The sequence below is a fragment of the Vanellus vanellus genome (genome assembly GCF_965231255.1).
Source record: "Vanellus vanellus genome assembly, chromosome: 3".
In the NCBI taxonomy this organism is placed as follows: Eukaryota; Metazoa; Chordata; class Aves; order Charadriiformes; family Charadriidae; genus Vanellus; species Vanellus vanellus.
In genome coordinates, this window is record NC_138907.1 from 96,856,189 (window position 1) to 96,872,715 (window position 16,527).

At 41.8% G+C, this 16,527-nt stretch overlaps 1 protein-coding gene across 1 annotated transcript in view; it reads right to left on the minus strand.

The window, feature by feature from the left end:
* ADGRB3 (adhesion G protein-coupled receptor B3) overlaps nt 1-16,527 on the minus strand; it is a gene marked incomplete at both ends in the record, with an annotated part of 480,039 nt that overhangs the window by 126,883 nt on the left and 336,629 nt on the right. The window lies entirely within an intron of this gene.

Here is a 16,527-nt window from a genome sequence, read left to right on the forward strand (position 1 = left end):
CTGATTTTGCCAACAGGCTCTGACCATCCTGACAAGCCTATAACCATCTTTCTGCATAATCCTCCTCTACAATCTCTTTTCCCACCCCTTCCCAGAGGCTTGGCTTCCCGTGTTCAGGGTCACTTCTGGTCTGCCACAACTGTGTAACTGTTTACCTGCCTGCTGGAAAACACCTATGCTATATGAGGGAGGCACCTATGCTATATGGGGAGGCACTGTTAATACACGGCAATGGGGAGGCACCGTTAATACATGGCATAGGAATGCCACCTGGAGAGCAGCACAAAGTATAGCTGCTCCAGCCAAGTCAGCCTCAATGAAGACACGGCTCAAGTGCCTCTATGCAAATGCACGTAGCATGGGGAACAAACAGGAGGACCTAGAGATGTGTACACGCCTCCAAGACTACGATCTCATTGGCATTGTAGAAACTTGGTGGGATGACTCTTATGACTGGAGCATTGCCATGGAAGGCTACAGGCTTTTCAGGAGAGACAGGCAAGGGAAATGAAGAGGTGGTGTTGCCTTATGTGTGAAGGAGCAGCTGGAATGCATGGAGCTCAGCCTAGGGATGGATAAAGAGCCCACTGAGAGCCTCTGGGTCAGGATTAAAGAGAAATCGGGAGCAGGGGACATTACTGTGGGAGTCTGCTACAGGCCACCCAACCAAGAAGACCGAGTGGATGAAGCCCTCTATAGACAGATAGGGGTGGCATTACATTCACAGACCCTGGTTCTCATGGGTGATTTCAACCACCCCGACATCTGTTGGAAGGGTAACACAGCCAGTCACAGGCAATCCAGGAGGTTCATGGATTGCATTGAGGACAACTTCCTTCTCCAAGAGGTGGAGGAGCCAACAAGGAGAGGAGCTATGCTGGACCTTGTTCTTACCAACAAGGAAGGGCTGGTAGACTGTGTCAAACTCAGTGGTAGCCTGGGCTGTAGTGACCATGAAATGGTCGAGTTTGAGATCCTCGAGGCAGCGAGGAAGGTGCGCAGCAGGCTGGCCACTCTGGACTTTGGGAGAGCTGACTTTGGCCTCTTGAAGAATCTGTTTGATATGGTGCCACGGGATGAAGCACTGGAGGGAAGAGGGGCCCAAGAAAGTTGGTTAATATTCAAGGACCACCTCCTCCAAGCTCAGGAGCGATGCATCCCTACAAAGAAGGTGGCAGGCAGAAAAGCCAGGAGGCCTGCATGGATGAATAAGGAACTCCTGGACATGAGCAAAAGGAAAAAGGAGGCCTATAGGGAGTGGAAACAGGGGTGGGGAGCCTGGGAGGTATACAGAGGAATTGTTCGAGCAGCCAGGGATCGGGTTAGACAAGCTAAAGCCCAGATAGAAATAAATCTGGCCAGGGACATCAAGACAAACAAAAAATCCTTTTTTAAGTATGTCAGCGAGAGAAGAAAGACTAGGGAAAATGTGGACCCTCTCTGGAAGGAAACGCATGAACTGATTACCCGGGACAGAGACAGAGCTGAAGGTACTCAGTGACTTTTTTGCCTCAGTCTTCACTGGCAAAGGACTGCAGCCACACTGCCCATGACGCAGAATGTAAAGACAAGGATTGGGAAAATGGAAAACTGACCACTGGAGGTGAAGATCAAGTGCAAGATCACCTCAGGAACCTGAAGGTGCACAAGTCCATGGGACCTGATGAGATACATCCGTGGGTCCTGAGGAAACTGGCAGATCAAGTTGCTAAGCCACTAGCCATCATATTTGACAAGTCGTGGCAGTCTGGCGAGGTTCCTGCTGACTGGAAAAGGGGAAACATAAGCCCTATTTTCAAAAAGGGAAACAAGGAAGACCCAGGGAACTACAGGCCAGTCAGTCTCACCTCTGTGCCTGGCAAGATCATGGAGCAGATCCTCCTGGAAACTCTTTTGAGGCACGTAGAAAACAAGGAGGTGATTGGTGGCAGCCAGCATGGCTTCAGCAAGGGCAAGTCAAGCCTGACAAATTTGGTGGCCTTCTATGAAGGGGTTACAGTGGCTGTGAACAAGGGAAGATCAACTGATGTCATCTACCTGGACTTGTGCAAAGCGTTTGACACTGTCCCACACAATATCCCGGTCTCTAAATTGAAGAGACATGGATTCAACAAATGGACCACTTGGTGGATAAAGAACTGGCTGGACGGTCGCACTCAAAGAGTTGTGGTCAATGGCTCAATGTCCAAGTGGAGAGCAGTGATGAGTGGCATTCCTCAGGGGTAGGTACTGGGACCTGTACCGTTCAACATCTTTGTCGGCAACATGGACAGTGGGGTCGAGTGCACCCTCAGCAAGTTTGCCAATGACACCAAGCTCTTTGGCGAGGTAGACACACTGGAGGGGAAGGATGCCATCCAGAGGGACCTGGACAGGCTGCAGAGGTGGGCCCAAGCCAACCTCATGCAGTTCAACAAGGTCAAGTGCAAGGTCCTACCAGAGACAGGAAAAAAAGGTGCTGTGCTTCGACTGAAGCAGAGGCTACTAGGGAAGACTTCTGGGTGGGGGCAATCCCAAGCACAAATACAGGCTCGGTGGGGAATGTCTGGAGAGCAGCCCTGAGGAGAAGGACCTGGGGGTGCTGATTGATGAGAAGCTCAACATGAGCCAGCAATGTGCGATCGCAGCCCAGAAGGCCAACCATCTCCTGGGCTGCATCAGAAGTGTGGCCAGCAGGTCAAAGGAGGTGATTCTGCCCTCTACTCGGCTCTCATGAGACCCCACCTGGAGTACTGCATCCAGCTCTGGAGTCCCCAGCATAAGAAGGACATGGACCTGCTGGACCGTGTCCAGAGGAGAGCCAGGAGGATGATCTGAAGGCTGGAGCACCTCTCCTATGAGGAGAGGCTGAAAGAGCTGGGGCTGTTCAGCCCGGAGAAGAGAAGGCTCCAAGGAGATCTTATTGTGGCCTTCCAGTACCTAAAGGGGGCCTAACAGGAAAGACTTTTTACTAGGGCATGTAGTGATAGGACGAGGGGGAATGGCTTTAAAGTGGAAGAAGGCAGGTTCAGATTGAACATTAGGAAGAAATTTTTCACTTTGAGGGTGGTAAGGCACTGGAACAGGTTGCCCAGAGAGGTTGTTGAGGCCCCATCCCTGGAGGTGTTCAAGGCCAGGCTGGACGTGGCCTTGGGCAACCTGGTCTAGTGGGAGGTGTCCCTGCTTATGGCAGGGGTGTTGGAACTCGATTATCTTCAAGGTCCTTTCCAACCTAAACCATTCTATGATTCTATGAAAAAAGGTGTGAAAATCTGGGACCTCCATGCACATATGTTTCATCTGTTGTCTCAGGGGTTGTATTTAAGCTCAGGCCCCTGCCTTTGGTCCATGCCTGTGCTATGCTTTAGTTATGCTATGCTTGGCCTTCCATCATGCCAGTCCTGACTTTTTCTTGCTGACTTGACTTCCCAGCCTGATCTCAGACCTGCCACATCACTACAGGTTGTCTGGTGACGAGTGGGCTGTGGCTGACTCTAAGTCCATTCTTCTTTTCCTTACGTACTGTGGGACTGCACTCTTCATCTAAAGTCTTGCTGTCAGCCTCAGCTCCCAGCTCACCTTCCTCTCTGGAGCTGCCCACTCCTGCTGTTCCCCGATGCCAAAGTGCCATACCATAACTCAGGAACATATTGATAGGGGACAAGTCTAGTTATAGGGACCCTGAATGAAAGTTTTTACTTTTGTCTCAGTCCTCTGAGGGCAATCAAAAGTTTCAGCACCTTTCTGAAAAGGCTGTGAACCTTATTAACCAGCTTTGGGAAAAAACGTATTATCTAGTACAGAGACAGAATGCACTGTGAATTAGTACAACACATTGAACAAGGAAGGACCTTGAGATGTCTTTTGCTATGGTATTGCAAAAATGGCTTACAAATGTCCATTAACTAATTACATTAATTACAGTTCCTCTCCTATCTCACAAGAAACATTCAAGTCCTGCTTGACTTTCTTTGAAATCTTGGCCAGGCAGCCAGGACATGGTGCCTTCACCCTAGGCTGATGAAAGAGCTTTACAGATTTGCATACTACCAGCACAATGATCTTTTCCCAAAGAATTTTATTCTGTAAGCTGACCCCAGAGTAATTTAAAAATTTGTATTTGTACCGCTAAGTTTCTTCTTCTTCATTTGAGAAGAATCCTCCCTATCACTCATACTTTGTACCTCTCTCCCGAATGCTGGTTTAAGGCAGGTCCATAAATACAGAGCTCCAACATGATCCTATTTCCTGGCAATCCCAGTGATAGCTTCACCATTAGTAGAAAAGAACTAACGGAGCTGAAATGAACATCAGAAATTTTCCCTTTTCTCCCTATAAAAACACCATGGGACTGCAATGTAGATACCTCTGGTTTAGCCCCCTGAGCATGCTTGGAGAGCACTTAGAACCCTCAGCTTGCTGCGGCAGATCTATGGCCTTTTGGCTCGGATGAATCCTGGTTGATCCAGGACCACTGTGTGGACACAGTGTATGTCCTGGCACATCTGCTGCTGTGCTGAGCACAGGAAGGAAAGCAAACACAGAAGGTCATAAAGTTTTTGGGGGTTGTGTGTGTATCCTGCTGTGTCCCAGAGACCCTGCACTGGCATTAGCACAAATAGTAATGTTTTAGAACATAAATGGGTATTGGGTGGAGGGAGGGAGATAGAGAAACCACTCAGGCTGGTGCTCTGTAAGGGCAATGAGCTGCCTGTATCTCATCTGCCAGGATGGCGAGCCTTGCAGCACCAGGTTGCAAGTAAGGCCACAGACATTAAGTACTATGCACGTTTCAGGCTGAAATGAGCCATAGACAGAACACAAGAATTATGGAACCAGTAAGTAAAGTAGATGATGGTTGTCTGTAGAAAGATAAGTAGAGCCCTTCCTTGCAACGTGGAACAATCTTGGGCTGTGGCCCGCTTTCAGGGTTATCTGAAAATTGCTGATGCAGAAGATGATACCCAGAATGCAAACATGCAAACATGCCCCAAATACAAAATATTCCCCTCCTTCTGTTCTTTTGGAAATCAATTTGGCTACAGAAACAGGCTTTCTTTGATTTGATCCCTTTACCCCTATGAAGTTTCATTTCTTTCTTTAGAATGATCCAACTTCAACAACAGTGAATAAGGTTGTGGTTGAAACTTTCCTCTCTGAGATGGAAAAGGTGGTATAAAGCTCCAGATGTTCAGGAGGAGAATTAGGGTATGATTATAACTTCAAAAGCAAGTGATCTTGAAGGCCATATAAGTCATGATATAAAATGTCATCATGTAAATCACTGTAATGGATGGGTGCCTCACTGATCCTCCTCAATGAAAGCAACGAGGCATTTGTCCATAAACACACAGACGTCATCTACAACTGGAAAGTATCAAATTACAGCTTCATTGAGATGTCTAATTCTTCATGTCTATTTCTAATTAGGTACCCAAAACTGAAGAAAGAAAATATTTCAGGTATCCTTCTTTAATACTTCCTATTGTCTGATGTAGTTGTCTATCTGTCCACTGCATTGCCTGTTATAAATCACATTCTGAGGAACCTAGTTCTCTCCCTTTTCTGTAGATCAATGACACACTGAGGGAGACAGAGCATACTCCTTTTCCTTTATTCACCTGGGGCAAATGTACTCTAAATTGTCACAACTGCTTGTGCTGACTCCAGTATTAAAATTCACTATGGGCATAGAATAAAGCCTGTGTGATACAATAGTCAGAGGTCCAGTATTTTAGTTAGTTTTAAATGTATAAACGCTTTAAATAGAAAACAAGAAAAGCCCAAGAAAATCATGCTTTTAAAAACATTCTCCCAAGAACAAAGAAAGCAAGGGTACTTATTAAGACTATTCACTTCAAAGAACCTGTCTAGAACTGCTTTTTTTTTAATTTTTAGACTTAATATTCTGTAAATAATACACAAATATTTTCCTTTTCTCACTATCACAGATGCTGCAGCTGATTTTTTTAAGATTGCAATTAGCTGTGTTCTGAAAAGAAAAAAAGAGAACAAGCCCCAAAACACACCAACAACCCTTTCCTTTAATTCACAGGGCTAGGAAATAGTTTTGTTTTTTTTTTTGTAACACAAATTAACTTCAAATTCCCTAATTTTCATTAAAGTTCTCATGCATGAGGTTGCTGCTTGGGTTTTGCTCAACTAGAACAAAGCTGGCAAAGACTATTTCAAGCTTGCTTTCAGGTCCTTCCTAGCAGCTATAGAATGAAAAATGGTCTGCTGGCAAACTGTGGCAGGGGTTTTCCTTTCCTTTCTCTGAGAGTTTGCTGCAACATTTGATAATACAGACCATGAAATTCTGCTTTCCACTCCTGAAACATGTCTGGGAATTACTTGTATTACACTTGAATGCTTCTAATAGATTTAACATCCTGCGGACAACTTTTAATCATCCATGTGGAGTCAGACTTGAGGCATCCCCAGGGTTCAATAATCAGCCCTTTATTATCTATGATCAATGTGTTACCACTGGATATTTATCAGTCATTATACTAATTACAGCATGGTAAAATGCTTTCACTTTTGGGCATACACTTGCTTGGATTGATTGATTCCTCTGCTACTGTTGTAAAAACTTGAAGGCAACCTGGGAGTGCTTTCTGGCATCCGTGACAAATCTCTTGGATTCTTTTAGTAGCAAAGTAACGTGATCACTGATGTTCCTGTTTTTCTGGCTAGGATTTGGTCCTTTTTCTGTTCAAAGTAGGAGGTGATCATGTCCCCATTACTCCTCACATGTTTCTGTTTTTCCTGTTTATTGTAATCAAACTTAAGCTGACAGTTAAACTAAACAGCACTTCAAAAACTGGGAAATAGTCACTATGTCAAGTCTCCTCACACACAATTATCAATTTGATATGATAAGATTAGATGTCTCATGCCAGCCCCTGTAAAAATTGATATAGGGCCCTGAAATTAATTTTACCTTTCATTTCTCTTACAGTTGGATTTATTTATTTATTTGACTGGTTGGGATTTTTTTGCTCTTGAACTGATAGTTGTTCTGTCTGCCTTCTGATGAGCACTTGTTCTTCTAAGACTAGTTTGTTTTCAGACCACAATAGAGTGCCAAAATATCATCATTACAGCCATCAGCAATTCCTTGTGAACCCAAGCAGAATTTGCTCTAGTTAGCCTCCTACCTATAATAGCTGTCTTTCACATAAGTAGACACTCAATTCTCCTCAAAAGCTTTGTAAGAGTCATTTTGAAGTGTTGTGTTATTTCTTGGTTCTGCTTCGTTCTATCCAAATGAGGTTGGCCTACCTCCTGTGGCTTGATCAGCTCCACAAAATCTTCTCTGCAGGTGTCACACAGGTTTCTCTTCTCAAAGGCCTGATTTTTAATCTGTACCTCTTCTCTTCAATAATCTGATCTGCCAATGTGGGCCTAAATTTCATTTATATGCTGATGACAAACTGATTGATGTTATAAAATTAGCCCTTAATATTCCTTCTGCCACATCTGTGCTGCCTGCTTGCCAAGCTGATGACAAGGTTTGGATGTTTAGAAATTTCATACAATTTAATGCCTCCAAAATACACATTACTTCAAGGGGAACAGACTACTTTAAAAAATACTATTATTTTGTAAATCTGTCATTGTCAGCTCACTGTAAAGAATTCTGTAATAGTGAGGACTGAGTCTTCTGATCTTCTAGCACTAAAATCAGTTGTGTATTTTTATACGTCAAAAACTGGTGGCAAGCATAAGGCAGTAGAGTTCCAAACCAGTATCATAAGCACCCAGTACCAATGGTCAGCATAGCCACTGGCAATTTTGAACTAGAGAAATGGAATTTAAATTACACAACTACTTGGGCACACTTTTCAGAGTATCTTAATTTTATGTAAGTATAGATGGAGACTTTTGGAGCATTTTAAAAATTACTCGGAGACTTTCAGTGTTCTTAGGATGACCTTTACACAATACTTAGATTAACGGGATCTGATGGCATCAAGGCCAAACTCAGATGTAATCGGAGAGAATATGCAGTGAAGACTGTCTCTCAAACAGACAACTAGATTTCTAGTAGAGCTCTTTGAAAAACCTGCAGTGAAATCTGAAGACAGGTTAATCTTTTCTGGTTTTGTGTTTTATCTGAATCTGAAACACAAAGCAATCACTTTCATCTGTTGAAATTGGCTTCTTGAACGAACAGTCACGTAGTTTTGACAAAAAGCAGGGCCAACTTTTTCAAAGTAAGGTGAAACTCAGTTCATATACAAAATATTAAACCATCCAAACCCTCACGAATTTTAGTTTAACTTAAATTTGAAAATCAATGTTTCTTTCAATAGGGTCTGGAATTCAAAGCAGACTGAAAGTTTGCAGAAAATTTGCACAGTCTTCATTTCCAGCCTTCTAAAAGCAATATATGAAAATTCATAAAAGTAGTCTTTTAGTTCTAGATGAAAGGAGGTCAGCCGATTATAGGCTCTCATCTCACATGTTAGGACAAGAACAGCGTGTTCAGATGGTCTGCTATGAATAAATACAACATGTATTTTTCATGTAACAGGTTTCTAGCATTCTCACATAAGGTTTACTGAAAATATAAGAAGATTCCCCTTATGGCTTTCTGGACAGGAGTTTTTTAGGTATATTAGGTGATTTCCTCTTTGTTAGCATGACAGAGGTATTCTTCTCTTTTCTAACTTCAAATCACAGGCATTTAAGAGAAATCTGTCTTTTCCTTTCAGACCTAAAATTCCTGAATATAGCCAAAACCAGGCCAAAATTCTCTAGTTATATGATGCTATTCATTGCCTTTAAGCTCTATAAATATGTATAGGAAAATAAATTTATTCAAACTTTCAAAGACAAAAGTTCTATAGGAATGTTTTAAGAACAAATTTTTTGTTGTAAGCGCTTGTTTCTCCCGCTGGTCTCCCAGTTCCTTTTGTTCATTTTCTTAATGCTTCTCTTTGTAGCTGGGAATAAGGAAAATGATGTCTAGAAAATACAGGGGGAAAAAAATCCCTGGAATAACTATACTGCCTGCATGTGATTTCTCACATCACATTGCTTAATGCATCAATCTCTGTGTCAAATGCAGAGTTTTCTGTTCAAACAGAACTGAGCTCAGTTGGGAGGGGTTCTGTGGGAAGCTTCCATGGAGGATAAAGGAGATAGCAAGTGCTGGGTGTTTTTCAACAATGCTTTCCTGGAAGCACAAAAACACTTTATCCCCTTTAAAGGTAAGGGAAGTAGGTGGAGCAAGAGACCCCCTTGGCTTAACTGCGAGTTTCTGAGTCTGCTCAAAACCGAAAGAGAAGCATACCAGAGATGGAAAAGCAGATGAATACCTATTGAGAACTACAAGGGCATTGCCAGGGTGTGCAGAGATGAAGTTACAAAAGCAAAATTTGAGCTCGAATGGAAATTGGCTAAAGATGCCAAAAACTGCAAGACAGGGTTCTTCAGGTACATAAACAATAAGCAGAAACAGAAGGAAAATATTGACCGCTGTTAAACAGGAGAGGTGAGTTAGTGACTAACAACGCTGTGAAGGCAGAGATTCTCAACACTTTCTTCACCTCTGTCTTTACCGGCACTGTTGGGCCCCAGGCCTTGGAAACAACAATCCAGGTTGATGTAAACTGACGCACCACCAGTGAAGGAAGAGTTGGTATGTGGAGTATTACAGGAACTTGACCCCTACAAATCGATGGGCCCTGACATTATTTGCCTGAGGGTGTCAAGAGAGCTGGCTGACATGGTTGCAAGGCTGCTTTCCATAATCTTTGAGAAGTTGTGGAGATCGGGGGATGTCCCAGAAGACTGCAAGATGGCTAACGTCACCCCCACCTACAAGAAGGGCTTAAAGGAGGATCCAGGAAATTATAGGACCATCAGACTTACTTCAGTCCCTGGGAACATTATGGAATGAATCCTCCTGGGGGTTATCACAAGTAAAATGAGGCATGTGATTGGGAAAAGCCAGCACAGATTCACCAAGGGCAAACAGTGCTTGACAAACCTGATCTCCTCCCATGACAAAGTAACCAGCTTGGTGGACAAGGGGCGAGTGGTGGACATTGTCTACCCGGATTTCTCCAAGGCTTTTGACATGGTTCTCCACAGCCTCCTCCTACAGAAACGGATGTCTTACAGTCTAGACAAGTGGTCTATGTGGTGGGTAGGGAACTGGCTGACAGGCTACAGAGGGTTCTGGTGAATAGCTCTTTTTCAAACCAGCAACCTGTCACAAGTGGGGTCCCCCAGGGATCAATACTGGACTGAACGCTAATATCTTCATAAGTGATCTGGATGATGGGATCAAGTATACCCTGATGAAGTTTGCTGATGATACCAAACTGAGTGGGGAAGCGGACACTTCAGAAGGGAGAGCCACCCTGCAGGAAGAGTTGGATAGGCTGGAAGAGTGGGCTAACAAGAACCTTATGAAGTTCTACAAGGACAAGTGTCTTGCACCTGGGAAAACATAATCCAGGAGTGCAGCACAGACTGGGATCTACCTGGCTGGGAAGCAGCTCTGTAGAAAAGGGACCTGGAGGCCTTGGTGGACAACAAGCTCAATATGAGTGAACAGTGGGCTGCAGCAGCAAAGAAAGCCAACAGGATGCTGGGTTACCTCAACAAGGACATCACCAGCAGAGACAAAGAAGCCATTATCCGACTCTACTCAGCGCTTGTCAGGCCACACCTGGAATACTGTCTTCAGTTTTGGTCCCTGCCATACCAAAAAGATGTGGACAGGTTGGAGAGGGTCCAGAGAACGGCCACCAAGATGATCAAAGGACTGGGAAGCCTGCTGTATGAGGAAAGGCTGAGAGAAGTGGGTTTGTTCAACCTTGAGGAAAGAAGGCTTAGGGGAGACCTTATGTCCATGTTCCAGTATTTAAAGGGTGGCTACAAAGAAGATGGAGACTGCCTTTTTACAAGGAGGCACATGAAAAAGACGAGGAATAATGGGTACAAGTTACTCCTGGGGAGATTCTGATTGGGCACAAGAGGAAAATGTTTCACAATGAGAACAATCAGCCTGCAATCATCTCCCCAGGGCAGTGGTGGATTCCTCAACACTGGACACTTTTAAGATTCAGCTGGACAGGATGCTGGGCCATCTTGTCTAGACCATGATTTTCCCAAGAAAGTTTGGACCAGATGATCCTTGAGGTGCCTTCCAAACTGGTATTCTGTGACTCTATAATTCTGTGATGGTGGCAGAATGCCAGCCTACAGCTGGGCTGTGAACTCACACTGGTGGGTCAGCAAAGTGGGAGTTTAAAAAAATACAGATGCTGCCCTTCTTTTCCAGAGGTGATAAAGATGGCAACTGGCTCGGGATCTCATCGGGAAGATTCTCTGGGACAAATCCACAGCTATAACATGATCCTTGACTGTAAGACTTTGGGTTAAAGCCAGCAGACGATGTGAGTAATGGGGTTATTGACCGAAGGTGGACTGTCCAGAAAAGAGAGGTGGAACTAAGAAAGCTGGGAACTAAATAACCCTATCTGCTTATAGATGTGGTGCAAAAGGAGAGAGTCATCTCCACTTCCAGGATGAACTGTGTTTTGGAGGTGCCTTTTGTGTGAAGAAGCATCACTGAGTACATGTTGCTCTCATGTAGTAGACCTAGACCATAAACTTTCCATGAAAACTCTAAAAACACTCAGGTTATGCATAGATATGCTTTGAATTTATTCATAACAGAAACCTGTAGCAGTTTCGGCATTGTAAAAAATGTCTTTACATGATTTTTTAGTCACCTACAGTCTTAAGTTAACAACAGGCAGTTCAGAGCTGCTTTAGAGTTTAGGCTTGAAAGGGTGGGCAGACAGCTGAGAAAGGGGCTTTCCCCCATACTCCAAGAGGAAAATATTTCACTACATTTGGATCACTTATTCAGATTAAAACTCTGACCTGAGATTTTAGCAACTTTGGGGGTTTATTTTAGCATATTTTTTAAAGGTAATGAAGAAAATATATTTATATATTCATGTAAAAGAAGATTTAACAGAAGAATGAATAATCTCTTCGTTCCAAGTACTTCTTGTAAAAAGAATCCATCTTTAGGCAGGGTCAAATAAAATTCAATACCAGGATACCTGCATATCTCTACACTTTTGATTCTATTTGCTTTGCTGTTAAACCTAATGCTTGTTAATTTTGTTCGTAACACATTGAGCCAGTTTCACTGGCATGCTTAGCTTTGCTTGTTTGTACCTCTTCAGTTATGCACAGCAGGCATGAACTGAGTTTAGCCAGCTGATTAAGTTGATTGGCATCAATGGAGCACTGCGAGACAGAATGTACCAGTAAATGTGGCCCTTGTTTAAAAAATCAATGTCAAGTGCTGAGCTCCCCTCTAACTCTTTAGCAGGCTAAAGAAAAAATATGTTGTTCTTAATTTTAAATCTAAAGAAGCTCACAGATCTGTTCGTGGTTTTTTTTTTGTGTATATGGAAATATGTTTGTACTTGAATAAAATTTTGGGCAATTTGACATATTTATGTCAAATTTTTTATATTTTTGTGTATATATATCAAATTCAGATGTCAATACATCAATTCAACAAATTGTGCATACAGATTTCACTACTGTTCCATCACATTAGTGAGCATTCAGATGGTTTGGTATGGAATTACAGAGGTGTTATGCATAAAATTTTGGCTTTGGTTGGGATGCTGTTCCAATGTCTAGTTTGCAAATGTCCACAAAATTTTGGGTCAATGGTTTTACACAAAAAATATGTATAATTGGGCTAAGCATCCAGCAGATTGTATCTGAATAGCAGATAAACTGTATTATCTGACTTTATATTTGTTTTATGCATAAACACTGTTACACTACACATTAGGCCTTCATAACTCAGGGTAAGTTGTGTATGGACAGCAGAAATAATGCACATACACTACCAGGTCTTGCACTGTAAAGCCTTAAAAACAAATCTGCAAAATATATTCCTGCTGACGTACAAGATCAAAGGAAGAATTGGGGAAACAGCTGGCTCTCCAAATGCTGATCAGCTGCTGCCTCTGGCTTTCCCAGCTAAGCAGAGCAGATCATCAGCCAGTTCTATGAATGATAACTACAGCTGGTTTTTTGTGGGCCATATATTGAAAAGGTTAATAAACCACAAGTAGTCCACGGTCTATACATATTTGGTGCGTGATACAAAATGAAGAACAGTGTCCCTTTCAAAAGGCTACTAAAGACTTCAGAGCAAAGCCCATTTTTTTCCGAACAATACTTAGTCATTGACAATAATTAAACAGAAGGTTTTTATCGCGATACTGTTAAAGGTTCAAGAGCTAACATCAAAAACTGAAGACATGATGTGTGTTTATATTTACATGGTTGGTCCAGGTTAGTTTTTTTTAATTAAGTACTTTAAATAGAACTAAATTGAAATTGTAGTCATGTATCTGTAATCTAATTCAGAATTATTAAAGGGCTTCAACAGTTTTATAAGCTCTTCACTTTGGAAAGATTAGGGTTTGGATCTAGAGTACACAGCAATTTAAAGTTATTGGTGCGCTTCACAAATTGGAGTTCTAATTTGGAAGAATGAAGGTCTCCTAAAAATGCGAAGCACACCAATAATTTTATATTATTTTCTAGTTTGCAAGCCCAGAACCCCTAACATTTACAAAGACAGACACTTATAACAAAAAAGTAAAGTGCTGCAATAATTTCAAATCAGTGAGTATGCTGTAGAGCGATCCTAAGGCACTGAAGTGCTACACTTTCTTTTATGGAAGACCTTCAATCTTAAAAATATAAGCAAGTCAAAGAGTTTCTTCTCTGCAAAACTGAAGACACACTGAACCAATTTGAGACAAGCAACACACATATTAAGAAAGAGTGCATAAACATTTCAGATGCAACTACAAAAACCCACCTGTTTATCTGTGAATACAGCTGATAGCTTAGCTTTTCCTGATTTATAAGTTTGCTCATTTATCATTTTTTGTATTATATATAAAATCAGTTCAATAGATGACCCTATTCAATGATGTTTTTTTCATCTAAGAAAATGCATCTGTGTTTAATTTTACCTGCACATTTATACATACATGTGTATAAACAAAAGCACTTTTTACTTCACTGTTGGGACAGAAGCAAAGTATAGTGGTCCTCACTGATAATACAAGGCGTGAGGAAAAAAGTCTATACGTGTTTGAGCAACACTAAGTCAGTGACGTGATCATGGATCAAAGACAGCTCATGGTGGGCACAGAAAGATAAAATAGTCCCAATACTGTAGTCTAAGATCTGATTTAGCTTCAGTGGCAAAGTGACAACTCTGTTCTATCACTCTGATCCTGCCTTGCATCTGCTGGAATTAGTTCTGGGTTAGCTTTGTTTGGAAAACACCATCTTTCAATCAGCATGATTATATTTTCTATTTTGTATGTTATTATCTTGCCATATGAAACTATATAATTCATTATTAATTAATCATTCAACTTCCACTTGACCTTTTTCCTCTCTATACAGAACTGCCACTATTTCCCTAGTTTGGGAAACCATACACGTTTGACCTCATGGTCTCTAACCTCTTTTTGTGTAAAACCAATGATCTTATCTTCCCTCTTCCCTGACTAGCTTTTGCAGCACAGATTCCTTGATGATTGTTAAACCTCAGTTTCAGTCCTCACTTTTGTTTTACAGGTTCTTTATGATGTACCACGTGACTCTGATTATAGTTTTCTGTGTTTTTTTTTTTCCTTCCACCGTGTGTGATCTCTGTGTAGCTCTCAATATTATCGATCCTTCTTGAGTATCTCAAGAAGAAGGTCAATATCCACAGCCTTTTCATCTCTTTTGAGCCCCACCTAACTGTTCTTTCAGCAGTTTCTTTGGAGTTCCTGTTTTCTTTGCCTCATCGATTATGAACATTTTGAAAGCTCTCCTCTTTTTTGTCGCATGTGCATGCATAGTTCTGAATATCACATTCATTTGGGTCACACAGACTTTGCACCTCTTTCAACTAAGTTTCTTTTCCCATTACAGATGGTGAGAGAAAGATTTGGAAAAAGTAACAGAGACAAAGCAGGAAAAGTGCACTACAGACAAAATCGACCTGAAGGAATTGATCACTGAGTGGAGTTAGTTTGTAGCTAATTAAAAAGTTGCTATTGAAAGGAATTGAGAGCTTAAGCCAAACTGGTCATCAACACGTCACTGAAGTCACTAAAAATGAGGGAAAATAACACACAGTTGAGTAACAGTTTATCTCAAAAGAATTTTGCAAGTGAGGTCAACATTATTTTTATGTCAGAGGTGGGAAAGGTTTTGTACAGAAAAGAGAAGTGATTTTCCCAGGGTCATTCAGTATTGCTGGGAATATAAAGCGCATTCCCAGCCAATTGACCTCTTTGCTCAGCAAGTCTGCTTCCAGTTTCCCCCTTTCTCATTGCAATCTATCAGGATCACCTGCAAAAGTACAGGCTTCAGAGGAAGCAGAGACAGGAATAACATGCAGTGTATAAGTATTCACTGCATTCAACAGTGAATTCCTGAGATGCTCAAGAAGGCTCAAGGGAAGGGCCAAAACCAGAATGGTAATTCTGACCTCATTTTCATGATGCTGGGGGAAATGGATTCAGAAAAGGACTGCAGTATATTAATGAAGGACTTGATAGATATAATAAACTATTGATTTTGCGCCTTTCAGAAACTATAGTTCACTAACAAAGTTACACTTCTAAAAAAATTACATTTCCCTTATTACGTATGTTATAACACATTTTCCAGATGGCAAAGGCTCCAGGATCAGGCCAAAATTCATTACCATATTCTGTTTTTATTCCCTTTCCTAATTCCAGTTTCTAACTACAATGGCTAACTGTGGACTTGCTTTTCGCTCTTGCTGTCATTCATTCAATTAACACTTCTTTTCCAGGTCTCTCCCTTCTGCATATCTTTGAGTAGGTGGTGAAGCTTTCACTTCTGTCCCACCGATCTGGAAATGTCTTTTCATTTACTTTGAGTCACTTTCATTTCAAACTTAGGTGTCCCCCATCTATGACCCTTTGTATGACCCATATATACTAAGAAGGAAAGTCTCTGTCATATACTTTGAGCACTTCTTGAATATATTACTAAAGAATCTCTTGGTGCTTGAGAAAGAAAAATAGTCTTGCTTCCATAATCTTACGGTATAAGAGAGAGACAAAATATCGCCTCTCTGGGTCAACATCTTAAAAGTAATTAAATTGATACTGTTTTAAATTTGCTCGCAGCATGTTAATTTAGATGTCTAGCTAGCAGATTCTGTTTTTTCCACAGAAGTTCAGCCCTTTTTTGAATACTTTTTTTTCCTGACTACTTCCTGGTTAATTACAGTGTAAGACATTTTTCCCACAGAGACAGGTGCTCAGTCTTGCCTCTAGCACATCAGCACACATTACGCTGCATCTTGTCAGTGTTACACTTGGTGATTTCCATGCTGTGTCTGGAGCCAGTCCAGCCTGTTGTCTTGTCTGAGTCTGCCTTCAGCCTCACCCACCCCCTCTCCTCCTTTCCTCCTGTCTGTCTGACATCATGAGT